General features: G+C 44.7%; 1 long non-coding RNA gene across 1 annotated transcript; it reads right to left on the minus strand.

Annotated features, from left to right (window-relative positions):
- Positions 1 to 124: 124 nt before the first annotated feature.
- On the minus strand, positions 125 to 17,925 carry LOC137770872 (uncharacterized). The gene is made up of 3 exons (XR_011075253.1): positions 15,576 to 17,925; positions 11,200 to 11,277; positions 125 to 534 (listed from the first exon to the last, which is right to left on the minus strand). It is a non-coding gene; the product is annotated as an uncharacterized lncRNA (long non-coding RNA).
- Between the last annotated feature and the right edge of the window lies 1 nt (position 17,926).

Raw genomic sequence — 17,926 nt, forward strand, 5'->3', positions numbered from 1 at the left:
TGATCTTTATTGAGCAGAACCTTCCCTTCTGCTTATAAAAGAAATGATTGCTTTTCCCTCTGGTTCTATCTGGAGAAGTTAATAGCCCCAGTTTTCTCTTACAGCAGATACTTAATGACTGGGAGACTATCATAAATAGAGTTTATTGTCCAAAATACAAGCCCAATTCTAAACAACCTTCACACTGAGATTGCCTTGCTTGTATCTGTTGATACTTGGAGGAGCTTTTCCCAACTGACGAGTGCGTTGTTCTTTCCACTCAGGGTCTGCTGTCCGATTAACAAATTGGACAGTGAAGTAATCTATAGGCCTTTGCCAAAGACCGCTGAGGATGCCCTAATGTGTATCAGTTTGATCCTCACATGCAGTAGCTCCTAGATGAGGCCCGAGAGCAGAGCCATAATCATTTGCGTACACGGTGCAGGAATATTTTGCAGGTGTGAAGACGATCATTGCAACACTTCCAGGATACAGAGACACTTCTGGGATTCAGTACAAATAGAGCCTTTACTGCTCGGTAGCTATGAAGAGTGACTGAAAAAAAAAAAAAAGTAACACTTACCGAGTTCCTTTAGCTCATTTATAAAGGGTTTTATTGATATTAGCATTACTTTTTGAAATAACTTCCAAACACAACAAGCAGGTATTAATATTTCCGTTTTATAGCTAGGAAATTTTGGATTAAATGTTCTGACGGCTGTGCTACTTGAGGGCTAGATTTAGCAGTAAACTGGAGGCTGGGACTTGCTGCTACAGTAAACTATTACTATTTGGGAATTTATTCTAGAGTTATGAATTTCCTGGGTCTTTTTCTTTGTCTCTCCTCTTTCTGGCTGCTGGCTTTCCCCACCTGCCACCGGCCACGCCCTCCCCAGCCCTCCAAGTTGCCATCCTGGCATGGCAGGCACAATGACCATGATTTCTGAACCACATTTTGGAACCTGTAGTATGAAAAAATACCAGTGTTCTTAGGTGGACAAGAGGACAGAATTTTTGAAACCACAATTGTTCAGAAAAATCTGAGATATGTCATCACTCCTCTTACAGTGTAGCTCTAGCATATTCTCCAATGACGAGCAAAGGAAGGTGTGGAAGGGAAGCACCTACCATTTACTGACACAGTTAATAGGAATATAATCAAGGCAGGTGTAAGGCCTGGGCCTGAGGTCTTCCCGGGAATGTGAGAGGGAAGGAGGGAGGTTTTATACCTGAGGTATTGGATTCCTTTTTTCCCCCCATTTTACTGAGATATAGTTGTCATATAACATTATATTAATTTCAGGTGTACAACATAGTAATTTGATATGTGTATAAATTGCAAAATAATTACCACAATAAGTTTAGTTAACATTTATCGCCTCACATAGCTACAATTTTTTCTTGTGATGAGAACTTTTAAGATCTACACTCTTAGCAACTTTCAAATTAAAAAACTGTATTGTTCGGTGCTTTGTTTCCACCTAGAGGGGTGGGATAGGGAGGGTGGGAGGAAGACGCAAGAGGGAGGAGATATGGGGATATATGTATACGTATAGCTGATTCACTTTGTTATAAAGCAGAAACTAACACACCATTGTAAAGCAATTATACCCCAATAAAGATGTTTAAAGAACAGAAAAACAGTATTGTTAACTATAGTCATCACGCTGTACATTACATCCCCAGGAGTTGTTCCTCTTACAACTACAAGTTTGTACCTTTTGACCACCTTTCCCATCCCCCCTACTCCCACCTCTGGCAACCACTAAACTGTTCTCTGTTTCTATGAGCTCAGTTTTCTTCGATTTGTATACGTGAGATCATACAGTATTTGTCTTTCTCTAATTTCACTTAGAGTAATGGCCTCAAGGTCTGTCCTGGCTTTTTTTGCATCTGGTATCACAGTTAAACATTCAGGACCATGTTGGTGTTGTTACCAGGTCCTTGTCAGGTGTCATGGGCTGAGTTGTGTCCCCCCCCAAAATTCACAGGATGAAGCCCTAACCCCCAGTACCTCAGCATGTGACTGTATTGGGAGATCGGGCCTTTAAAGAGGTAATTAAGTTAACATGAGGCCATTAGGGTGGATCCCAGTCCAATCTGACTGGTGTCCTTATAAGGAATGGAGATTAGACACACAGAGAGACACCAGACCTGCCCAGAGGGTAAAAACCATGTGAGGACACAGGGAGAAGGCAGCCCTCTGCAAGCCAAGGAGAGAGGCCTGGAACAGGTCCTTCCCTCATGGGCCTCAGAGGAAACCAACCCTGCTGACACCTTGATCTTGGACTTCCAGCCTCCAGAACTGTGAGAAATAAATTTCTGTTGTTTAAGCTACCCACACTGTGGTGTTTTGTTATGACAGCCCTAGCAAACTAATACAGATACCAAAAAGTAACACGGAATGAGGCCTGGAACACCTACCACTTACATGTTGTTTGCTACACGCCAAATACATGCCAAATACTAACTCGATCCTCACCATAGCCCTATGAAGTGGGCACTATTATTCTCACCCCCATTTTACAGACAAGAAAACTGAGGCACAGAGAAGTTCAGTGAATTGCCTAAGGCCATACATCTGACATGTGGAAAAGCTGGAATTTGAACCCAGTCACCAGTCTCGGAGTTCTCTGTCTTGTCTCAATTTTCTACCTGTTATCCCCCAATCGATCATCCACAAACCTTCCAAAACTGGTCCAGGAGGCAGCGTGGAAGGCAAACCTGAGGATACTGTGCCCCACTCTTGAGAGGCAAGGACTCACAACCTGGGAAGCTTAGGAGAGACAAGGAAAGCTGGTTCACCTCAGAGGCCCACGGATGGAAGGAAGAGACACCCATGCCTGGTGAACCGAAGGCCTGGAGGCAGGAAGGCTTTTCCCATGATGGCTGTCACCCTGATCCACAGCTCTGCAGGACACAGCTCTGCCATCAGGTAGCCTTGGGTTCCTCCAGGCACCTTAGCCCTATGAGTACATGGTATACTACAGGCTGCTGGAGCATATTGGATGTAGAGTCAGAAATGGTTCACTCCCTCTCCAGCAGTCATTTCTCCAGAACAAGCAGGGAAAAGATACCAGAGACAGGGAGGTTCACCATCATCCTCTAGACCCGGGTTTCTCAGCCCCGGCTCTAGTGACATTTTGAGCTAGGTAATGTGTGACTTTGTTTCTTTGTTATGTGTGACTGCCATGTGCGCTGTAGGATGTTTAGCAGCATCCCTGTCCTTACCTACTAGATGCCAGTAACACATCAGCTACTTGTGACAACCAAAAGTGTCTCCAGATATTGCCAAATATCCCCTAGGGGACAAAATCACCCCCATTGAGAAGCACTTCTCTAAGAGAAACAGAAAAAAGTACTTCCTCAAGACACCATTCCCATCTGTCAGAAGGCTGTCATAATAATATATGCAAACGTTCTACATTTATGGTGTTGTACAGTGCACAACCTGCCCAACTGCCCATGGTCATCCACCTCCTCCCTCCCTCTCCTCAAGCTTCACAGGAAAATGAAGCTAATCTGCCCTACACTTTATCATTCCTTTCTACTTTCCCATATTTCTGAGATAATGTAAGGAACCCGAGGGCTTCCTGACCTAAACTTGGGGTTCAGTTCGGGATTGACCTTTCTCCACCCTGAGGTAAGGATTAAGAAAATAAAACCTGTGCTGACCCTTCTGATTTTCTAGTTCAGCCATTAAGGTGACAGGCACGAGGTGCTGATAACATTTTTTTCTCCCTCATTGCTGAAGCAATAGATAATTTTATAGCTGTGTTCTCCTATCCCTAAAGCAGGCAGTATTAATTAGGAAATAAAGCAATGACAGGGTGTGCATTAATGGGCTATTAATGCCTGCCGTGGGTGCCCGGCATGGTCTGAAGCCAAAGGCCAAGCGACTTCCACCGCCCGGTAAGCGCACTAATGGCCAATTAAAGTCCATCCTGAATTGGCTCTTTCCTCTTGGTCGGGAGTTTTTTCAATTTAAAAAGTAGTGACGTTTCCAAGTATGCATAGGTTTGTTTTAATGCAATAAGAGGTGAATCCGCCCACAGAGGATAAGGGGAAGAAATCAAAGAAAAGACTGGAGTGTCAGGGACCGACACACTGGCCCTCAAGGCAGTCCCTTGACCCTGTTTGCTAGAGGCAAGAGGCCCCTAGTGTGGGCTTTTTTACTCCACCCATTTCTTGCCTGTGTGTTCAAGATGCAGGAGGGAAGGAGGCTGACATTTTTGTAGGAGCTTTTGTTTTAGAGACTATTTAGTCTTGTTGACACCATATCTTCTAACAATACTGGTCTCCTAATAAAAATAAGCATGAAGGTAACACACCCTGGGTGTTTCCCATGTGCCTGTGCATGCATCTATATCTCACTGAACCCCCATAACAGCCCCCAAGAGAGGGACTCTGAGTGTCCCCATGCTGCTGGTGGAGAAAGAGGCACAGGAAGGTTCAATAATCTACCTAAGATCACACAGAGGGTGGGAGAGCCCGTTTTTAAACCATCTGCCTCCGATTCCAGGTGCCAGGGGGCAGACTCTCTTCTGCTCGCCTGGAGGTGAAACCATGTGTAATGATTAGTCAAATCCTGTCTTCGCTCATCAAGGTAGCTTGAAGACTTGCATGTCCTCCAAGTAGCATGCAGCATAAGCAATAAGATGTTTGCCCCAGTATTGTCCAGGGACTTGGAGTCAGCTGTGCCTAGTTAGGCTGAGCTGGTTAAAACTGGATAGGACCACCGATCTTCCAACTGGGTAAGTGCCTTTTGACCTTCTCCCATCAGAGGGCCGAAAACTCCACCCTGAGAACGTGCTGAGGCCTGTAGCCTAGTTACGCCAGCTCACAACAATGATGAGCACACCTTTTTCCAATCACCTCTCCTCATGCTCCCCACGCCTCATACTGCCCTGCTTCTTTATTCTTTACCCCATAGATACCCCAAGCCCCTTGCCTTTGGGGAGGCGGATTTGAGACCTATTCTCACGTCACTTCCTCACTTGGCTGCCTTGTGAATAAACCTCCTCTTTGCTGCAAACCTCAGCATCTCAGTGTTTTGGCTGCTGTGCCTCAGACAAAATGGTTGGGAGCAGTGGTACAGGTCCCTTGCCTGTGAGGGAAGCTGGTTACTAGTAGTCACGTTGCGGATGTTTTCTCCTCCCGGGGGGCAGACGTCCTGCTCTACCGGAAAGAAGGGAGAAAGGCCGGAGCTGGACCCTTACTCTCAGGGTCACCATCACCTAGGAGCTTGTTAGAAGCACAGAATCCAGGCCCCACCCAGAACTACTGAATAACAGCCTGCATTGAACAAGACCCACAAGAGAGGTGCACCCATATTAAAGCTGGAGAGGCACCAAGCTGGAGTCCAAGTAGCTCACCCCTACGGTCATCCTCTTCTCCGCAGCTAATGAAAACGAAGCAAAGATTCATCCCGAGCCTACTCTGCCTCAGTCACTTGGATATCACATGAGCTCATTTAATCCTCCCCAGAACCTGCAAATGAGACTGAGGGTCAGAGTGGTCAAGCACCCAAGGTTCCATAAAAGAACACGAGCAAGGCTCACTGGAGCCCAGACCTCCAAAGAAGAAGGCCCCTGGGCACAGCATGGCACCACAGCAGCCCAAACCGTGGGCCTGGAGGGTAGGCCAGGGTCCCCAGGCAGAGTTCACACCATTCGACAGATGCCCACAGCAGACCACAAGGCAATGTGAGAAGTAAGTTCTGATTGTGGAATCTCTGAATTTTGAGATTTAAAGAAAAATATCTGTTTTTCTGGGCTGGTTAAAACAGTTCTACTAAGGAGTAAAGAGAGGGCATCTCAAGGCCCCTTCTGGACTTAGAGTTTAATGCCTATTTATTGAGAACCTCTCTGTGCATTTGCTCAGTCCTACATCAAGATGAAGTTGTTCTCTGTGCCCTGAAAGCTTAGGTTCTAAAAAGGCCACAGAAATGGGTGAGACGTAAAAAATGCCAGAACAATGCAATGGCCTTAATCAGACTGTCTTTGCTTTGCTTTGCTTAGAAGTCACTGACTTTAAATTTAATATAGTGTCATGTCTTTATTTTTCTTGAAGTCTTTTTTTTTTAAAAGATCATATAAAGATTTTCTTCCATGGTAAGACTTTTATATTGTATTTTTCTTAAAATGGAGTATGGTACATTTACCCTCCATCAGATGATTACTTATAACTCACCTTGCTTTATTAAGAATACCGCTAGAGGCTTCTATGCCCCTAGTAATAAAAATGTATTTTCAGGCCCATTCAAACCAATGAAAATCCAAGTTTTCAGAGCACAAGATAATGAAAATTCTCTAGATCGGTGTCTTTTACTTCTTTTAATCTGTTAACAGACCCTAAGTGTCTCAGATGAAAGGTACTGTAGGGTGAACTGCCATCGTTAACAGCATTCCATATAGGTAACTCTTGATTATTCCAATTTCTCAAAAATTTGAACACTTTTACTGCCTCTATAACATCTCTAGGGTGTGTGAAAGAAAAAAAAGAGGCCTGTACAATTTAGTTCTCAAAATATACACAGAAATATTTTGCACATACAAACAGGGAAACCTTATAAATAATGTATGAGGAGCAATGTAATGTCGATAACGGAACTACTCATTTCGAAAGACAACACTGTCACCAAGTGTCCCCTCACCAAAACTGATTGGGAATTTTTAGAGGCCGCCAAACCAGAGGTGGAGATTTATAGGAACCTGGGAGGTTTGAAAAATGGTTTTGGACGACCTCCTTGAGGAAGGCAACAAGCGTCATCCCAAATTGCAAAACTGGCTCCAGGTTGACTCCTTGTGTCCTCACTCTTTCAATGTGACATTCCAACTTCTCCCATCAAGAGATAGAGTTGATTTCCCCACCCTTGAACTTAGGTGACTTGCCATGGCCAATAGAAGGCAGCAGAAACGATGGTGTGCCAGTTCAGAGCTAGGTCCCAAGATGCTTCTACTCTCCCTCTCGGAGCCCTGCTCCCCACATGAGCACAAGCCCCAGTTACTAGCTGGGGCATAAGAGGCATGTGGCCCAGTCAGGCCCCCGGCCCGGCTGACAGCCAGCCCCCAGCTGACCCCACAGGTGTAGGAGCAATTCCAGCCATTATAAGCAGGGTTGTGAGGAAGAATTAAGAGCATAAGCGTATGCTATAATTTATAAACCACTCTGTCAACCTACGACATTATTTTTCAAAAGCATTTTTGTTATTTTGAATCCCTGCATGGACATATTGAAAACAGCACTCCAATGATTGTTGGAGAGCAAAGGATGCAAACTGAAATTGAGAGTAAAATATATTAGTTTATCCAGATTCACATATTTGTATAAACTACTAGAAAATCATCTGAATAAAAACAGACATGAATGAAAAAAACAGTCTAAAGAACACGGGTGAATAAACATGTCAATTTAACACCAACTAGTACATCAAAGATGTAATGGAAAGTATATGTTTGGTTCTCTGTATAATTTTGTATAATCTTCATCACAAAAGCATTATTTGATTTGTACATACTTGGAAGAAAACAAAGCATTAAGATTATCTGCTGGTGTGAAAACTGGCCCCTATACACAGAGGGCAAGGAGAGACTGAAGAAAGAGGCAGCCCGCTCCAGACTAGTCGGTGGCAGTTTTAACAAGCGAGGGAACCTGCTTACAAGGCTTGCCTTGGTCAGCCAAAAGACAATAGATCTCAGCACCCACCCGCCAGAATCTTGAGTTTACACAGAGACCTTAACAGGGTTCAGTCACGTATACCGTCCACCTGGTCTCAAGAACACATTACTCTCTCAAGCCTGCGTTCTTGAAAATGGTTCCCACTGTGGGAATGGTGGGAAGAATGCACATTCCAAGGCCAGGGGAGGGAGTGAGGAGTCTCTGATTGCCCGGGTCCAGCTCTCGGGTCAACTGGCGGTCATGCCCTCTCAATGGCCTCCTCTGACATTTCAGCAAGGAAGGATGCCAGAAAAGATAGCCTAGGGCAGAAACCACTCAACTTGTTATCACGAATGCCAGGGCAACCCAAGCAAGTGGATATACAAGCCTACGTAGGGCCTGGAAGTAGGAAGCATTGGGGGACTACACCTGGGCTGGTACTGACCTCCCTCCCCAAAGGGACAAGGAGAGCAGAAACCTGGATGGAGTCAAGAGAGAGAACAAAGAAAGGCAAGGTTAGATATGGAGCAACGTGTGGATCCAGGAGCATGTGTCTCAGAACTGCCGGGGCTCTGCAGACCAGCTGCATCCCCTTTCTCCTTGACCCTCATTGGTATAATTAACTCAGGGTGGGCTCATTCTGCCTGCCAAGTCACTTCCGCCTGTCCATGGAGTTGACAGTTACTTGCTCACAGTGAACCAACCTCCCTGGACCTAACAGCTACTGCAAGAGGCGGTAGTGGAGAGCAAGGTGACGACAACGACCAGATGCGAAGGAGCAAGAGACACTCAGTGGACCGACTGGGTGGATTGATGGTGTGGGGTTAAGTCTGCAGAGCTAAAGGGGGCAGATGTAGAAAATGCAAAAGGGAAGGGGCATCATGAGGATATAGTCAAGCCCCATCGTATGGCTATTTCATCCATATATTGTATACAAATTCCATTAAATTTGCTCTGAATGAAAAAGAGAGAACAAAATTATCATTTAAACCACGTCAGTGATTTTATTTACCAACTCATTTGATGAGCTCATAGCCCAGGGTGAGAGGGAAATGGGAGCTGTGAGTCTCCCATCTCTCAGGAAGTCTCAGGCCTCAGAGGCCCCTCATAGCCAAAGTACCTCACCTTTTGCACTTTTCAAGCAACATTATTCCTAAGTGCGAGTCACCCTCTTCATTGGGTTCTCCAAGAAACAGCAATCTCTCCCAATGACAGAGGAAGAATGGGCTACTTTGGCTTTTTGAGAAACAATATGTAGTTCTCCAAAATGGTACCTGCCTGCGGGATTTTTCAAGAAAATTAATCATCAGTAGTCATTTGTTTGTCTTCACATAATGTATGACCCAGATGTGCTGAGAAAGAAGAAAAGGACGAACGAATCAAGGGCAGCTGATCCAAGGAGTCAAGGGGCAACTTCCACAGCCTACGTGGAAAGCTAGAGAAAGGGAACATCCAGCTGGTGGGAGCTGAAGACAGGGGCCAGTCCTCCTTGGGCTTGGGATGCCACCCTCTCTTCCTACATCTTCACGCTCTCCTTCTCTGTTGGCCCCTCCCAGCCAGAGTTAAAGAGCCACAAGGAAATGCCCTCCTCCACTCTATTCTCGTGTCCTTCTATCCACCCCTCCCTTCTTTCCCTTTGCCATCAATGTCTTGACTCGCCCCCCATTGCTCCCCTCCCATCTACACTGCGATCTGGTTTCTGCCCCACTACTCCCATGAAACTGATCTCCTTGAAGCTCCCGATGATTCCTCCGTTGACAAGTCCAGGGGACTACTTCTCAGTCCTTATCTATGTGACCACCAAGCCGAGTTAGATCTTAAACAACGTCTCTGTCTTGAAAATCTCTTCCCTTGGCTTCTGCGCCTCCCAACCCTTCTGTCTCTCGGCGCCCTCCCGGTCTCTTGCTGAGCTGATCCTCCTTGGGGTATTTCTCGGGGCTCTGGATTAGGCTCTCTGCTCTTCATCCTCTATGCCATCTCCCTGGAGGACCTCATCCTCTCCCCCCTAGTTTCCATTACCAGCTAAGTCTGTCTCCATCTAAGACCACTCTCTGCACCTTTCAATCTATATATGACTTCCTGTTAAACGTCTCCATTTAAATGTCTCATAAGGCACCTCAAATCCATCATGTCCGTATTACTGAATGTCCACTCAGAAAAACAGCCCGTGACAGGCAGTTCAATATGACAAATTTCATACGGTGATGAAAAAGCTAAAAGGCCAAATGGGATGGTGAGACGTCCCAGAGAGTCACAGCAGAGGAAACCACACCCACCCCACTGCTGGGCTGGAGGGCAAAGAAGGAAGTGGTGTTGCCACAGCTGCCAGGCAGGAGCTGGAAGCACAGAGGGAGTGGCTGCCTGGTGGGGCAGCCACTCAGAGCAAAGCGGCCACCAGCCCTGCTGCAGCTGCCCGAACAGAGAGCGGAGGGCGAGGGAAAAATACGTTGGCTTCTCCCATCCCCCTGCCCTCCAAACTCCGGCCAATGCTTTCCATTGGCTGAACCTACCTGGAAAAGAGTTGGCGAGGAAATCTGGGCAATGGGGTTTGCAGGATCAGCCCTGTGACACGGAGCAGAGCAGTGGAAAGGCAGGGAGCTGGTCTGAGGCAAACAGGCAAATGGCAGCGCAGTACCCACTTCTCCCTACCTCTCCTGTGCCACTGAGTGGAACCATCTTCATACGCGACCTTTCTCTTCCCTCATCTCCCACATCTACCCATACATCCTCTAAGGAGCTCATCCATTCCTCTCTCTTCCTCACAGCCACCGCCATCACTCACTATCATTACCGCAGCAAGCACCGCTCTGCCTTCTCCTGTCTCCAGACTCCCTCTTCTAAGCAGTCACTACACTCCAGCCGGAAGGATTTTTCTCAAATGCGTATCTGACGTCACTCTGCCGCTTCAGGTCCTACAATGGCTGGCCCACTGTGCTTAGGATCCAGTCCACATTCCATGGCAGGATGTCATCGCGTCTCCAGTCTCCCCTCCCCTGACATACGCCTCCACCCTCCACGTTCCCACATCCTGAACCTCAGGCCCCTGAATTTCCTGGGGCAGCTCGCAAGTCAGGGCCTTCACACGTGCTGTTCCCTGTCTTCACAGAGCCCTCCCCTATCCTCCACGTCTTCTGACTTAACCCCTCTCGTGTTGGCCTCAATGGCAGTGCTTCTAGGAAGATTTCCCTGGTTCTCCTCACCTGTGCTCCCTTGCACCCAACACTTTCCCCGGTGGTAGGGTTATCAGATTTAACAAATAAACCAGGCAAGTTTAACCGGGTGTCCTGTATTTTATCTGCAACCCTACCTGATAGGCACTTGTCCCAGAGTATGACAATTGCATGTTGACATCTTAATTTCCCTTCTAGGCTCCAAATCGCTTAAGGATAATGAACTTGTCAACATGATTCCCCATTCTGCTAAATAAATAGGTAAAGTTGGATGAATGGATCAGTGACTTGTGGATGGGAGTTTTTACTTGAAATAGCATAGAACTAGACTTCAGCCCTAAACAGGAGAGATGCTGAAGAGACTAAAAGGAGGCTAATGACAATTACTTACCCAAGTGGAGGCTCCTAGGTTAGTTCTGGGCCAGGCTCTCAGGGTGTAAGAGAAGAACTTGGAGGTGGAAACTGTACACTAAAGGGAAATGACAAGAAGGTATAACTGGAAATGATTATTTAAAGCCTTCAGCCTGCACAAAGCTAACAGACTAACTTCAGCCTGTTTAGGCATTGCTCTGGCTCAGTTCTGAGTCCTTCACACAGCTGGCAAGTTTATGCTCCTGCTGCTGGGGTTAAAACAGTGGAAAAGGCCAGAAGGTTGATGCCAAGGATCGTCGTACTCTGTTTACCTTGCGATGGTTTTCTAACAGAAAGCTTAAATCTTGCTATTTTCAGACCCGGTACCCAAGGGCCAGTACGTAACAAATATGAAAACAGTGAGAAAGGTGGAAGAAAGGTAAATTAGAGCACACCGTCTAAAGAGGCAGACTCTACTGGCTGCAGACAAACCTCCATGCTGAAATGCAGGCCCAAATTTTCTCCCCCTTCAAGAAAAGACAGGAATCAGGATGTTAATACTTCATCTCATGATTTTTTTTAACGTGCCCGTTAAGTTAATAAGTATTAAATGGTTCAAACAAAACACAACTATAAGTTTATTACTCTGTGCGGGCTTCCGACACTCTGCAGTGGAATCAACATGTATCTCCAGGCTGAGATTCCCCTCGACTTGCAAACCTCAGGCAGATGCTGATTCAAATCCCAGAAGCCTCTAGTTGAAAATCAACGTCTAAGATGTTCTGCGGAATCTAGGGAAGCATTTGCTAATTTGCTCTGGGGCGAAATCTTCTATCAGTATCAATCAGGCGTGAATGTAGATAATTTTCCCATACTATCAATATAGTCATCTATACGTTTAGTCAACGTTTATTGAATATCGCATAGGGAAGGTTTGGTGGTCAGTAAATAGTGGAAAGAGGCCCAGAAGAACAGGGTACAGTCAGGCTTGAAATCCAGCAGGTACACACCTCTGCTGCCATACCAGTTATTTATATACCTATCTACTACTTCCATCCTAGTTGGTTAACAGTCTCTGCCCCAGCCCTAGCCCTGTGGGCCTCAGACCCCAGCAGTGGGCCACTCATCTGTGGCCACCTACGGCAAGGTGGTGCTTTCCTGTAGTCGTCCTCCTTTGGCCACTTGTAATTTTGCCCTCTTCACGGTACCACACTAGTTGTTCAATATTTTGAGCATCACACACCAACTCTCTTAAGAGAAAGTAAAGTGATAAATGTCTCCCCAAATGCTCATGTGGCTTTTGTCTCTCCCTAACCTCTTTTCTTGATTAACTCCTGCTCAACCATTCGGATCTCAACTCAAATGTCACTTCCCACTTCTCCGTCTGGACTGTGTCCCCCTGATACTTAGTCTCACAGCTCTGTTCTTTCACTTCATATCTTGTAACCATTTGCTTACTTGTTTGTCTGCCTCCCTGACTAAGCTGTAAGCTCCATAAGGGCAACAAAAAGCAGAACTTGTTTGGCAAACTGCACAGGCTTCTATATGGTTTAGGTGGGATTGGCCACCTACCCAGCTCCAAGGATGGGTCCTGTTGTATTCCAGCCAGTTAGCATGTCCCTTCCTCTGGGTCCTACTCATTGGCACAGGAACGAGAACCTGACCTAAGGCAGCCCAAGCAGAGTGAGCCTGGACACTCTGGCAGGGAAAGCAGAGCTATGGACCTGTTCTGAAGAGGCAATGTCACCAATGTGGTTATCATGAAGCATGACACGAAGGAGGACAAAGGCACAGAGTCCTAGAAAGGTGGCTCCAAAGAATACATACCATGGGACTCTGGAGTAAACTAGACCTGGGCTGGCCCTTGTCTTTGGACTTTTCAGTTACATCAACCAATAATTTTTTTTTTTTTTTTTTTTTGCTTTAGCCAGTTTGGACCAAGTTTTCTATCTATTGTGACGAACAAAATCCTAACTGATATATCTTGCCCCTGTATCCACAAGAACCTTGTTCATGGAAGACACCATATCTTGAACAATATGCCATTGGGAGAACTGGGGATGGCTTAATGGGGGAGGCGACTGTGTAGCATCAACTGGAGCCTTAATTTGAACATAGTTCTTTAGAAAATATGTTAGACTGCCCTAGATTTAAATGCATCAGAAATTCAGGAGTATTTTCCCTGGTGTGTTTTACAGCAGAATAGTTGCTACCTGAGGTTATTAACCTGCCCATCTGTCATTTCCTAAGAAGTCCTAAAGATTTCTGCTTTAACCCCTGGACTTTCAACCTAAAGAAACTATGGTTTTAAACTGGGGGAAGGAAACAGGAAAGAATGATTCAGCCTCTAGCCGCTTTTTACTCTGCTGGATAGGATCATTATTTTTTTCCCCCAGAATGACCTGTAACTTCCTACATTTCTTACGTTTCAACTTCAAGTTTCATTTCTCGGGATGCCTACAGCTTTTCACCTGGCTAGATGGAAGCCAAGATTTTACTTTTCTCTTGGGGGCCATTCTGCTAGGCTAGAGTCATTAGAAGCAACTTTAACTTTAGGTTGTTATATATAGCACATATTTCAAAGCATAATCAGGCTCTGTGGTTCATGATCTGGTTATTAGATTAAAGGTCTGTGAGGCCAAAGGGTTGTACCTCTAAAACCATTGAGAAATAAACAAACTTGACTAGACAGGGAAGGAAAAGTCTACAAGTTGGTCCCTATATCCTGATCAGGGGATTCTTTTCCTCCTTCCCTGGTTCACCAAAAAGCACACTTGCCCATACTGTTCACATTCTCAAAATATGCTTGTTACTCTCAGGGCTCCTGGAATATATATCCTCCAACAGTTGCCTTTCGACTTCTCAATGAACTGTTCTGCACACCCCTGCTTATATTTTAGGATTCTTTTTCCTTTGGGAGAGAGAAGAGTGGCTTGTAAAAATACTAGTGGAAAATAAGCATTAAGAATCACTTCACCTTCTCCATCAAATAAATCCACCTGAATTTCCAGTTCTATGAACCAGATATGTGATTCAAAAGTTTGATGAAGAACAGAATATTCTGAGTCTCAAAATATCTCTCCATAAATTACTTATTAACTACAAAGGGACAAATAATAACTTGACAGTGGAGAAACTTCGTGGGCACCACCTTAACCAAGATGCTAATGAGACAGATGACCATCAGGTGACTCCTGTAAGGATGCACAGAAAGACACACTGTCACCTCTGTGGAACCCCATCCAAAGCACATAACATGAAACAACCATGAGGAAACAGAGGACAAACCCAGACTGAGGATCATTCTACACAACAACCAGCCTATACTCGTCACAAACTCTCAATAATATGAAGAACAAAGAGGCTGAAAAATTATTTCATACTTAGACCAAAGTGACATGAGAACTAAGTGCAACGCATGATTATAGACTGGTTCCTGGGCTGAAAAAATTAGCCATTAAGGATGTTACTGGAATAAGTGGCAAAATTTGAATATGGACGGTAGATCAGTCAACAGTATCAATGTTAAATTTCTGACTTAGACCACTGTGCTGTGGTTTGGTAAGAAAATGTTGTTTCACTTAGGAAGTAATCACTATTTCCAGGTAAAAGGGCACAATGTCTCCTTACCCTTAAGGGGTTCAGGAGAAAAAAACATGTATATATGGAGAGACAGTGAATGCCAAAGCAAATAAAGCTAAATATTAATAATTGGTGAATCTAGGTAAAGCATATACAAGAGTTCTTTGTACTAATCTTGCAATTTTTCTTTAAGTTTCAAATTATATCTATAACTATATATCTACCTCTATATAGATATGTAAAATAAACACACAATTCAAAATAAATGCATCAACCTAAAATCCACCCTGTTCTTCAGGTATTGTTAGGCAATCTGAAGAGAAACAAAGGCTAGGATACCAACAGGGATTGGGTCAGTAGATTCATTCATTAGGACCCTGAGTACATTTCTACTAACTTAAATTACGCTTTCATTTGAATAAAACATTTTGGACTTCCTTAAACTCAGTGCCAATTACTTATATATTTAAACACTCAAAGTATGAATTCCATACTTTTCCCCAAGTGAGGCCCAAGGCTGTCAATATTCTCATGTGCTAACAAGTAAGCAAGGCCAATTTCTATAACCTAACTATAGAACCTCTGTGTATGTAAACTTTTTCTAATATGCCCAGTTCCCTATTTTCTTAGAAAATCCAATTTGCTCTGGGATTTCAAATACCACAGGCTCTTGTTTTTGTCACAACAAACGAACTATTTTATTCTTTAGCTTTTTAGAAAGAAATTCAATAAATCTTTGCTCACTGCTAGCTTTTCTAGCTCTCTCCCAATATCTCTTTGATCAAGGTTTTCCACCCACTCTGGAAAAATCCAGGGGTAATTAGAACTTCTTACCTTCTTTAGCCCAAAAGGAGACAATTTATCACAAACTGTCATGGATTCCGATTCTAAATTACCAAGAGTCCAATTACTAACAGAGGCGAGGAATCTTCTTTCCAATTAAAGTGATTGATTTCTTTGCAGATGCAGTAGCATTTCACTTTTAATTATGTTCATTCTGATCAAATGTGAGAAAATTCTTCTTCATTTTATTTTCCTTCCAAAGAACACGATACAACAAACATTAATCACAGAGTGATACAAGGCCAGACCTGCAAGTGCCTTCGGCAGAGCTGGACATCTATCAATGGGTCTTGTCCATTTTACGGGGTCTTAGTGGCTCCTTAAGCTCTAAAGGGGAAAAAAGGGAATAGTTATTTGTTACATCACATAGTTCACCTAAGGGCTTGCCAAACCTTCCAGCATCTGCTAAGTTGTGACGAGACAGCATTAGATATTTAGATAAACACAGACTAGCGCAGAACAGAACAATTCCAATTTTGTTTCTTGTGCAGGCAAAGAACAGAGCCACAGGGCTGGGGATGAAGCAGTGTGTGGAGGTAAACATAATCAACGTGGGAACAAAGCTGTTTTTTCTCACTTAGGTGGTATTAACATGATTATGTGTTGTCAAATTTTGAAAGAGAAAAATAGTCAAAATCAGTTTGGGAGAAGGACACTTTGGAGGATCTAAAGGAAGATGAGGCCACCAAGCCTTACACAGATTTCCCAAGGCCTGAAAGACACCTGTCTGTCCACTTTGCTTTTAATCTTAAAGACTGGCCAGTGGTGGCTCCCGCAGCCTGTTGACCCGGGGCCTGCATCCTTATCTCCCCTTCCACCTCTCTCCATGTGGTCAGCAGACTGGCATCCGTTCACTCACTTGACACATACAAAGGTCAAGGTTTTCGCTCAATGTGTATCTTCCAGCGATCTGTGCTCCAGACCACAGTGACTACCCTTTGTCCTGGTATGAATGCAGCTGCTGACCGTTTTCCAAACACTTTCACACAAATATAAAGAAGAGTCTGGGAGCCCTCCAAGATTCTAAATTTTAGTAAAAAATGAAATTATATAATAAGCTTTTGAAAAATTAAAACATCCACGTATGTGAGATTGTACCTCTGCCTTTACTGCAGGCTGTTTGCGAAATTCAGGAAGCCCTGCCTTTCCATTCATTAAACGGACAGTCATTGAGCACCTCCTAAGGGCAAGGCAGGATGCCAGGTGATGGAGGTGGAGAAACAGGGCTTGTTCCTTGCTCTGATGGGGAAGGCACGTAAGCAGACACCCTCGGCACAGGAAAACACAGAATGGAGGTGCTGTGATGGGATAAAAGGGTCACGCTTATAAGAACAAAGGAAAAGAGCATCCTTCCAATGCAGGAGACACAAACAAGGTCAGGAGGTTGGCAGGTGTCTTGAAGGAACGTCAGTCTTGCTGAGCGGGGGCAGGAACTCCAGGCTTACCCGACGTAGCATGGGCACATATGCACGCCACATTCCAAGAACCAGAAACACAAGAAAGAAGAAGCCAGACCAGACACCACAAAGCTGTGACCATTGGGCTCAGAAGCCTGGGCTTTTTTATGAACCAAGGAGGAGCATGAAGGGGAAGTGATGGTCCAATGGGCTGTGCTGGTAGGGGCAGGTGGGGGCAGATGAGGCTGCTGAAATGATCCGCTGAGGGCTGACAGAGCTGGCTGGGGCAATGGGAATGGAAACAAGTGGAGATTCAAGAGATTTGGCGCTGGTACAAACCACAGGGACTTGTCACCATCATACGAATGGATGAGGAAGGAGGCAAAATAGACTCTGAGCACTATTCTATGTGAACACTTGGATGGCGTCCAAGCACTGGCTGGCTTTTGCTATTTAAAAATTTACTGTGGTTATTAGTCACATCCTGCACTGAGCCCTTGTTTTAAGCTCTTCAAACATCCCTGAGATAAGTGGGGGAGTTATTTCAATCCTCCTTTTCACAGATGAGAGAACCAAGATTGGCAAGGCTTAGCCCTAAGTAGGAAACCCAACTAACCCAACTAATTGGTGCAGAGCTGGGACGAAAGATCAGTATAGTCCTCATTACACAATCCAACAAAACACGAAGAAAGCTCAGTACTGTCCTACTGGCATGTTTCCAGCCTAAGTGGGACAAAGTTCATAGAACCTTATACCGTGAGCTGTGTTGTAACGTGGTTTGTTAATATTGTCCATTCCAAAAGCCAACGGAAAGCTACCAGTATGCTGAATCATTAAAAACATGGATGTACAGGACTCAAGTCTTACACCTTTTTGAACAAAATACCCTTCACAGATGCTATTTTTAGACTCAAGTTTTTCCAACATAAAGTTTTTAAAAGAACA

This window comes from Eschrichtius robustus, chromosome 10 (genome assembly GCF_028021215.1).
Source record: "Eschrichtius robustus isolate mEscRob2 chromosome 10, mEscRob2.pri, whole genome shotgun sequence".
NCBI lineage: Eukaryota > Metazoa > Chordata > Mammalia > Artiodactyla > Eschrichtiidae > Eschrichtius > Eschrichtius robustus.